The sequence below is a fragment of the Lathyrus oleraceus genome, chromosome 7 (assembly GCF_024323335.1).
Source record: "Lathyrus oleraceus cultivar Zhongwan6 chromosome 7, CAAS_Psat_ZW6_1.0, whole genome shotgun sequence".
Taxonomy (NCBI): domain Eukaryota; kingdom Viridiplantae; phylum Streptophyta; class Magnoliopsida; order Fabales; family Fabaceae; genus Lathyrus; species Lathyrus oleraceus.
In genome coordinates this window covers 536677830-536687673 of record NC_066585.1, presented here as the reverse complement: position 1 = coordinate 536687673, position 9844 = coordinate 536677830, and the positions used below count along the sequence as shown (strand labels likewise).

General features: G+C 32.7%; 1 long non-coding RNA gene across 1 annotated transcript; it reads right to left on the bottom strand.

Annotated features, from left to right (window-relative positions):
- Positions 1–7257: 7257 nt before the first annotated feature.
- Positions 7258–8360, bottom strand: LOC127107739 (uncharacterized). The gene is made up of 2 exons (XR_007795812.1): positions 8076–8360; positions 7258–8000 (listed from the first exon to the last, which is right to left on the bottom strand). It is a non-coding gene; the product is annotated as an uncharacterized LOC127107739 (long non-coding RNA).
- Between the last annotated feature and the right edge of the window lie 1484 nt (positions 8361–9844).

The following is a 9844-nucleotide window of genomic DNA, read 5'->3' as shown; positions in this document are numbered from 1 at the left end:
TAGGATGCATTGGATTTTTTACTTGCTTACATTCAGATAAGTTAAACTTCCTCAGAAGTTCCTTTGCATATCTCCTCTGATGAGTGTACTTTCCTTCTGAACATTAATCAATATGGATTCCCAGAAAGAACTTGAGTTCTCCCATCAGACTTATTTCAAATTCTTCCTGCATTGACTTAGAAAAATCCTTGCACAACGAAGCATTCGTAGAACCAAAAATAATATCATCAACCTAAATTTTCACAACCAGAAAATCATTCTTAAAGGTTTTATAAAAGAGATTTGTGTCCATTTTCCCTCTGGTAAAATTATTTTCCAAAAGGAAGTTACTTAGTCTATCATACCAAGCTTTGGGAGCTTGTTTCAGACCATATAACGACTTGTTCAGTTTAAAAACAAAGTCATGATTTTGAGAGCTTTCAAAAACCAAGAGGTTGATGCACATATACATCTTCAGAAATATATCCATTTAAGAATGCACTCTTAACATCCATCTGATAAAAGATGATGTTTTAATTTACTAAAAACAAAATTAAGAGACGAATAAACTCTAACCTAGAAACTGGAGGAAAGGTTTCTATATAGTTTATACCTTCTTGCTGACTATAACCTTATGCTACCAGTTGAGCCTTGTTTCTGACAACCTCACCCTTCTCATTGAGTTGGTTTCTGAAGAACTATCTGGTTCCAATGACATGGAAGTCTTTTAGTTTCTGAACAAGATCCCAAACGTCGTTTCTGGTGAATTGATTCAATTCCTCTTACATATCTAGAATCCATTCATTATCCTGAAGAGCTTCATTAATAGATGTGGGTTCTATTAGAGATACCAAACCTAGAAGAGTCTCTTTAGAAGGTTTGAATGAAGATCTAGTTCTGACTGGAGCATTTTTATCTCCCTGAATCAGTTCTTCAGAATGAGGGCTCTTGATCTACTATTCTTTTAATGAGTTAGACAAACAACAACTCTGGGTTGAGTCATATCTAATTCGTTTGCTTCAGATTCTTTAGCTTTGCCTTCTGAGTCTTTTTCTCCTGAATCAATGTCCTTGGATTCTGAAAGATTGATCTTCAAATCTGCAAATTTGTCAACTAGCTTTGACTTTTCACGGCCAAGTTTATCATTGAATCTAACATGAATTAATTCTTCAATAATTTTGGTTTCAGTGTTAAAGATTTTGTAGCCTTTAGAGCGTTCAAAATATCCTAAACAATAAACAATTTTGTGCTTTAAAATCAAACTTTCCCAAATTCTTTTTAGTGTTCAACAAAAAAAATTCACATCCAAAAGGATGAAAGTAAGAAATGTTGGGCTTTCTATTCTTCCACAACTCATAAGGAGTCTTACCCAGAATAGGTCTGATAGAAATCTTATTCTGAATACAACATGTTGTGTTAACTGCTTCTGCCCAGAAATGCTTAGCCATGTCAATTTCTTGGATCATGGTGCGAGTCATTTCTTACAAAGTCCTATTCTTCCTTCCTACAGCCCCATTTTCCATGGAGTTCTAGGACATGAGAAATCATGGTAAATTCCATTTGCATCAAAAATATTTTTAACATGTTTATTTTTAAACTCGTCACTATGATCACTTTTGACTCTGACTATTTTGCAATTCATTTATGTTTGCACTAGTGAGAAGAAAGTAGAGAACACAGAATGTGACTTATCGTTGTGTTTCAAGAACTTTACCCATGTCCAACGACTTTAGTCATCAACGATTACTAATCCACACTTCTTTCTTTTGATAAATGCAGTTTTGACTAGTCTAAACAAATCAATGTGCAGAGGTTCTAACGGTCTAGAGGTAGAAACAAAAATTTTTACTTTGAAAGATCTTTTAGAAAAATTTCCTTTTTGACATGCTTCACAAAGAACATCTTACATGGCCCAAATGTTTGTGTTGTACCCATTGATCCTCATTAATAGACATTAGACATTTTACATTTTGATTCTCAAGATTAGAAAGTATGATTTTGTAAATGTTGTTCTTTCTCTTTCCGTTAAAAAGGATTGTACCATATTTCTAACTAACAACCTTACACAACTTTTGATTAAAAATGATATCGTAACCATTTTCACTAAGTTGACTAATAGACAATAGGTTATGTATCCGACCATCAACTATAAAAAATAGTAATAGAAGTAGGTTTACCATTACCAATAGTTCCAAAACCAATGATCTTTCCTTTCTGGTTTCCTCCGAAACCAACGAAGCCTTCAGGCTTAAGTTCCAAACCTTGGAACATAGACCTTTTTCCCATCATATGTCGCGAGCAACCACTGTTCAGGTACCATGATTGGTTTTTCAACTGAGTTGCTAAGGATTTTTACAACATAAATTATTTTATCCTTAGGTACCCACTTTCTGGGTCCTCTATTGTTAGTTTTCCCAGAGTTTTTTTTATAACTTTGGGTCTTTTAGTAGAAGGATAATCATATGGAATTTTTACATGATACTTAGGTTTCAGGACTGAGTTCTTATCCTTTATATGTTTCTGTGTTTGTGCAGAAATATCAAGCTCAGTACCAGCAGGCACGAAATACACATATAGAGGTTTTGGTTTTACCTTCCGACTTTTTCCAGGTTTTATACTTTATGTACAACCTAAACCTTTGTTGTCATTTCTGCTAACTCCATAGATCAAAGAAGCCATTTTGCTTCTATCTATGTTTTTAGCTAGAAAGTATTGGAATGCTCTTTCATATCTAATGATGCAATCAATACTAGAAGCTTATGAGAGTATTTCCTCTAGTTTTGAAATTTTTATTTTCAAAACAGAGTTATTACTTTCGAAAGAAAATACTTTTTGATATAGAGAGGAAATATCTTTCTCAAGCTCTGCGAGTTTCAGAAGAAACTACTTGAACTTGTTTAAAGTCCTTGTATTTACTCTGAAGACTCTAGTACTTTTCCAGCATTTCAGAAAGACATGATTCAAGATCATAACGAGATAGGTTAGAAAATACCTCTTCAGAATCGGAGTCAGATTCTGATTCTGCCTTGTCTTCTGGTTCTTCAGAACCTTCTAGATCATCTGTAGTTGCCATCAATGCAACATTCACTTTTTCTTCGTCAGAATCTTCTTCTTCGGATTTTGGGGCATCCCATGTAGCCATCATCCCCTTCTTGCCTTTAGAAAAAATCTTCTTAAGCCTTCTGTCCTTTTTCAACTTAGGACAATCATTTTTTTAATGGCCTGGCTTCTTGCATTCAAAGAAGATAACTTCTTTTCCAGAACCTTGCTTCTTCTATCAAGACGAAGAATCAAAACGACCAGCAGTCCTTCTGGTTCCTCTGAACATTCCTTGACCATTTTTCCTGTGCTTCTAGAGTCTGTTGTCTCTCTTTGAAATTAGAGACAATTCATCGTCATCTTCTGAGTCTTCATCAGATCCTTAGGATTCTTCCTCAGCTTGATAAGCTCTTGTCTTCTCATGTATAGATGTTAGAGCAATAGATTTACTCGCTTCTGAGGTTCATATTCCTCGAGCTCAATCTCATGGATTATTAAAGAACTAACAAGTTCTTCAAGACTGATACCATTTAAATCCTTTTCCAGCTTCAAAGTAGTTACCACAGGTCTCCATTTGTTTGGGAAGACTTCTGATAATCTTCTTGACATGGTCAGTTGTAGAGTATCCTTTGTCCAGAACTTTCAGTCCTGCAATAAGCATTTGAAACCTTGATAACATAATCTCAATTGTTTCATCATCCTCCATTCTAAATGCTTCATACTTCTGGATTAAGTCCAAGGCCTTTATCTCCTTTATTCAGCATTCCTCTCATGAGTCATCCTCAGAGAGTCAAAAATGGATTTGGAAGAATCTATGTTTGTTATCTTCTCACTCTCAATATAAGAGATAACATTTAGCAATATAGTTCTGGCCTTACGATGATTTTTGAAATCTTTCTTCTGTTGATCAATCATAATACCTCTTGCTATATTATTTCCTTCAGGATTAACTGGGTGAACATAGTCATCAACTACAAGATCCCAGAGATCAACATCGTAACCAAGAAAGAAGCTTTCCTTCTATATTTACAATAATCAAATTTCTAACCATCAAAGATTGGTGGTTTTGCACAGTAGTGATCTCTTTCAATATTGTTAGCAACATTAGTAGCGTTAGCAGTGGTCATTGTTTCTCACACAAACTGGATCGATACTGAATACGGTGAAGTGTTGATAAAACTTTTATCACAATCAGAATCGGAGCTCTGATACCAACTGAAGGTGTGAGAAACATAAGAAATGGGAGGTTTGAATTGGGTTTTACAAAAACAAAAGCTTTTTACCAACTCAAGAACACCACTAACAAGTTAATGAAAATGAGATAAAAACACAAGTATTTTTATCCTGGTTCGCTTGAAACTCAAAGTTACTCCAATTCATCTGCCAAGGTGATTTTGCCTTATACATAATGAATTAATCCATTATAATCAACAGACTACAATAATCACAAAGAATAAACTTATTTGTCTTCTCAAGGATCCAACTATACCTTAGTCTCCTTAAGGACTCACAAAGAAAAACCTTCTTGTCTTCTCATGGATAACCTCCTTAAGGAATCAAACAAATAGTTTGAATAATATTTCGTGTGTTACAAGTTTCTTCTTTACAAGAAGATTTTACACAAATGATAAACAATTACTTAAAGAAAAAATGTGTACAAAAGAATGATAACTTTCTACAAAGAAACAAACTTGTAAAAATATTGTATCACCAACGTTTTACTCAAGTCTCCAAGTCTCACTTATATAGCATAAGAAGATGCCCGTTAGAGGGAAAATGGGGAAAACTCATATAGTGGTTGTCCATTATTGGATGGTGAAAGGAGTGATATTGTGTGCTGTCTTTCGCCCATAAAAACAGTGACATGTGTGATGTATAGTACTGTCCTTTGCCCAAAAAATTAGGTAGTTGAAAGGATATTCGATTTGTATTATGTACTATTTGATCACATTCCCATTTGATCTTATCTTAAAGTCCATTGACTTCTGATGAAAGTTGATGAATCATGAAATGAAGAGACATAAAGTTGGATTCAAAAACTTCAGAATCTTTGGTCAGAACCGTGACAACGCCAGTAGTCTGACTTGAGATCTTCAGTATCTTCAAAATATTAAGAGTCTTTAGAATCTACAATTAAAACCTTGATAACCTCAATCGTCTAGCTTGAGATCTTCAGAATATTTAGCTACGTAACATAACTTCATAAGTTTGCATTATTTAGAAGTTTGGTGATCAGAGTCACTTCCAGAAGCACGAACTGAGAGAATATTACAGCAACAACATAATATTTCCTCATAAGCTTATCAAGAGTGAATCAACACAAAACAAGAGAGATCATTGCAGCAACAACATTGAATATCTTTCAGAACTTCTAATAATTGGCGTAGAAGCAGATTTGGAACTCATTATTCAGAAACTGATTATGTTGCACATCATATACTCAGAATTAGAAATGGCTGTTAAAGCTACACAATGACAAACCATTAGGGTATCAAAAAATTTATCACACAAATATAACATCGTTATCATCAGAACTCAAGGCATAAATGTAAAACCAAATCTTGTTCTAATAGGACCTTAGTAACAACCCTCACATGTTGATGACATCAGGTCACAATTGGTGAAACAGGTTCTAGATAACAGTTCTCATAGTCATGGACCACATCCAAATCATCAGCTTAGTAAGGGGATAACCCTACTATGAAGACAAGTTTAGGGAGTCTACTCTAAGTGTAGCTTTCATGCCCGTGAGACATGTGCCATCTCAACTGTTAGCACTACGATTCTACTTCTTAACTTATGTTTTTTCTCTAAGCTTAGGTTTTAGCTTCGCAAATATGAAAATCCAAACCAATGATATGCAGGCATATATATAAAATAAAATAAAAAGCATAAAATAAAAAGAAAAAAGAAAATAAATAAAAGAAAAAATATATAAAAGCAGACAAACAATAAAAACGCACAAACCATAGAGCTAAAGGTTATGATGGACTCTCTTTAGGGAAGCATATTCTCACTTAGAGTCACCAACTCTCGCGACTGGAAAATTATAGAGTCGCCATCATCCTTTATTCATTCCTAAGGAACAGGGAAATAATAATAAAATTTAAGAGGTAGGGACAAGAGGTTAGGGTTCATTAGTCGATTAAGTGAGGGGAAGGTGTTAGGAACCCCTCACCTTCACTGTACTAAATGAGATTCTTCTCTAACTCTAGGGTTACTATGTTATCTATGGGATGTTTTCTTATGTTACCTATTTTTGCTTAATATACTTATTTACAGAGAATTAGGTTATTATTTTCATAAAAGGATAATTTAATCAGGAATTAGGATACAATTTTTTTTTTGTTATTGTACTCGCTAGAGTGTTACAACTTTGTACCTACGTACCCTCAAACAATATGAAGGATCAGAGTACTGTAGTTCGTATAGGAAATATTATGTGTTAATTGATTTTATTTAAGAAAATATCTGAACGCACAGGGGCAGAGAAAAGTTTATTTGAAAAAAGGGTCTCAATGCAAAAGGGTGGAGAAAATTGTATTTGATGTGTATTGAATTGATTTTAAGTTTTGAAATTGAATCATTGATCGATAAGACGTGACGTCAGCCAACCAATTTAGTTTGCAAAAATATAATTCTTATTTTATTTAGAAAATAAATTCATATATACATAGTTATTATTTGTGTTATTTTTGAATATTGGATTACAAAGGAGTAAATTTGTTTTTTATGATTTATGTAGAAATAAAATTAGATTTAGAGAAAGAAACATTTTTTATTTTTATAAATTTACATGAAAAAAGAAATATTTTAGTGTTAAATAAAATAAGATATAATTTTAGCATTTTTGAATTTAAATAGAATAAGATATATATTTTTATGTTCTTTTGCTACATATTTTTCTTTGTGAATTGGCTAAATTAAACTAAAAATCTAAATAAATTACTTAAGTCAATTATATTAAAGGGTCAAATCTATAGAAACTAACAAATAATATAAATTACTCAATCAAATAAAAAAAATTATTAACCCAAAATTAACCTAATTTTAAATAAATAAACAAGCCAACTAATAAAATAAAAATTAAAGAAAAGAAAAAAAAAACTAAAAAAACTTCATAGTAGAAACGGGGGTACCGCCCCTAGTGTGTATGCTAAGACTTTTTCAAAAAAAATATCTTAAAAATAAGGCCACTGGAATTGTGACATGTTGCAGTAAGAGGGAAAAAAAGTTAAATAATAAGGTCATGTCTTTGTAACGAGTAAAAGCAGAAAAGCAACATAATCCCTATTTCTCTCACGCGACGCACAAACAGAGCAAAACAAAATGTCTTCTTCATCTTTTTTTCTTCAAATCCCTTATACATTTTCTTCAATATCAAATCAAACTATTTCTCAAATCACAACAAACACACAATCTCAACATTAATGGAAGGTTAAATAAAACATACCGATGGAAAGAGAAGCAAGGTAGTGGTCGAGATTTTTTAACGGTGGTAGAGGTTATTGCAGCGAAGTGGAGGTGTTGGCTTTAAGCGGTGGGCCGGTGGAGGGAGGTGGAAGGAGAGGCCAATGGTGTCTCGTGGGTTGCCAGAGTGTGATGGGGTAGTGGGAGGTGCTACGCACGGTGGCAATGTCGTTGGCGCTAATTGAAGAGGCGATGAGAATAGTGGTGGTTTTCGTGCGTTTTTTAAAACATGGAATAAAGTTTCACACAATTTCACAAATCAACTAAATTTCAATTTTTACTGTAAGAAGAAAATAAAAAGTGAAAGAAACAAGCAAAAGGAAAAAAAGATGAACCAACGACGATGTGGTTATATTTTTTCTTGTTTATGTGCCAAACTGTTCGATAGCTCAATATGAATTCCTGAAGATTGTGGAACAGTGGCGTCCAGCGACATGTTTCCAAAAAATCTCTTCGTTTCCTCTGATCACATCTGGCCATGAATTATTGATTCTGGGAAATAAAGTTTGGATCTGCAAGCAACAAAAACAAAAATGGAATGAATAACATGGAAGTTAGAATTGAAAACCAAAATATGCATAACTCACCGAACTACTTTTAAATGGGGTATGGGTGCAGCGAATAGGATCACTGCTACTGCTGCCACTGCTGCTGTTGCTGGGCCAAAGCCCGTGCAATGTAAAATTATTTGGATTTCGGGCACATTTGATGTTTTTTTGGAGACATGTCGCTGGACGCCACTGTTCCACAATCTTCAGGAATTCATATTGAGCTATCGAACAGTTTGGCACATAAACAAGAAAAAATATAACAAAGCTTGCGATGAATTTCATAATGAATAGCAAGTATTTGGATGTGTAAACATTAGGTGAATTTGTGTAAATATATAGCCAAAATTGTTACTAATTAAGCTTCTACATCAATTTCAAATTGGATTTTTATTTCAAGTAATTAGTAAGTTAGCCTTATTAAACTTATTGCGTCTTTCATCTGATTTCTTTTCCTTTCATTTTTTATTCACACTTTGCATTTCTTGCTCTATTAGTTACATGCTATTATACACTCAAAAATAGACCTGTACTTCCATTAAGTAAACTATTCATAATTTAACTTGTATTTACTTAGAAATAGGATTTTTTTTATATCTACATATTTCAACCTAATATTCCTATTTCCTAAATATTGCAAATGTATTTTTAAATCATTATCATTATTTGTTTTTACACAAAAATTAGTTTTTAAAACGTGGATAATATTATTATGAATTCAAACATTATTAATGTTCATTTCTACAAGGATTATCAATAAAATATTTTTAAACCTTTTTAATTTATTACCACGGTTTTCTTAAACAATCATACCAATATAGTTTGACGTTTCATGAATTCGACTTTCAACGCATGCTATTTTGTGATTTCTTCAGAATTTATCACCGCATTTCACTTTTATTTAACTAAAGGAATATATATCGTTACATTATTTTAACTAACAGTTGTGAATGCTTTTTTTTAAAAATTTAAATATTTTAAACCTGGCGCTTTTTTTAAATATTAGTAATGTCAATATTATATCACCACTGTTTTCTAAAAAAATCATTGTGATATATTTTTAAAAATTTATATTTGCTTAAGAAATTATGCTTTTTCAAAAATTTCATCATATATCACAACAGTTTTCTGAAATAATCGTGGTGATATCTTTTAATCACATTACCAAGAGCTAGCTAGCTAACTTGTCTCTTCAGTTGCATATTTTCATTTTCATCAAGAAACAACCCCTGACGAAACAACACGATTCTCAACCCTAACCAAACGTACAACACCATTTCAACCCCAACGATACAAAACCAGTTTCAAACAACAATATTTTCAACATTTTCAACTGCTTTCGTACCGTCGATGAGGGAGTCGGACGACACCATTTTCAACGTTCTTCTTTCTTCACTAGCCTCTATTTTTCGGTAAGTAAACTTTAAGATTCTGACAATTTTTTTTACTTATTAATCATGTTTCCGGTACGTAAACTTTTTCGTCCCATGCATCTACAATACCTATATTTTCCATTGTTATTTATTTATTGTTGATTCTTATTATTGTAGGTGATGCTTGTTGTTGTTGTTGATTCTTGTTGTTGTTGATACTTATTTGTTCTTGTTGATGCTAAATGTTACTGATGATGCTTAATGCTATTGTTGATGCTTAATGTTATTGTTGATGCTTGTTGTTATTGTTGTTGATGATGATTGTTGTTGTTGTTGCTGCTTATTGTTGAAGATGATGCTTGTTGTAGTTGTTAATGATTTGTTGAAGACGATGCTTGTTGTTGTTTTTGTTGATTCTTATTATTGTGATGCTTA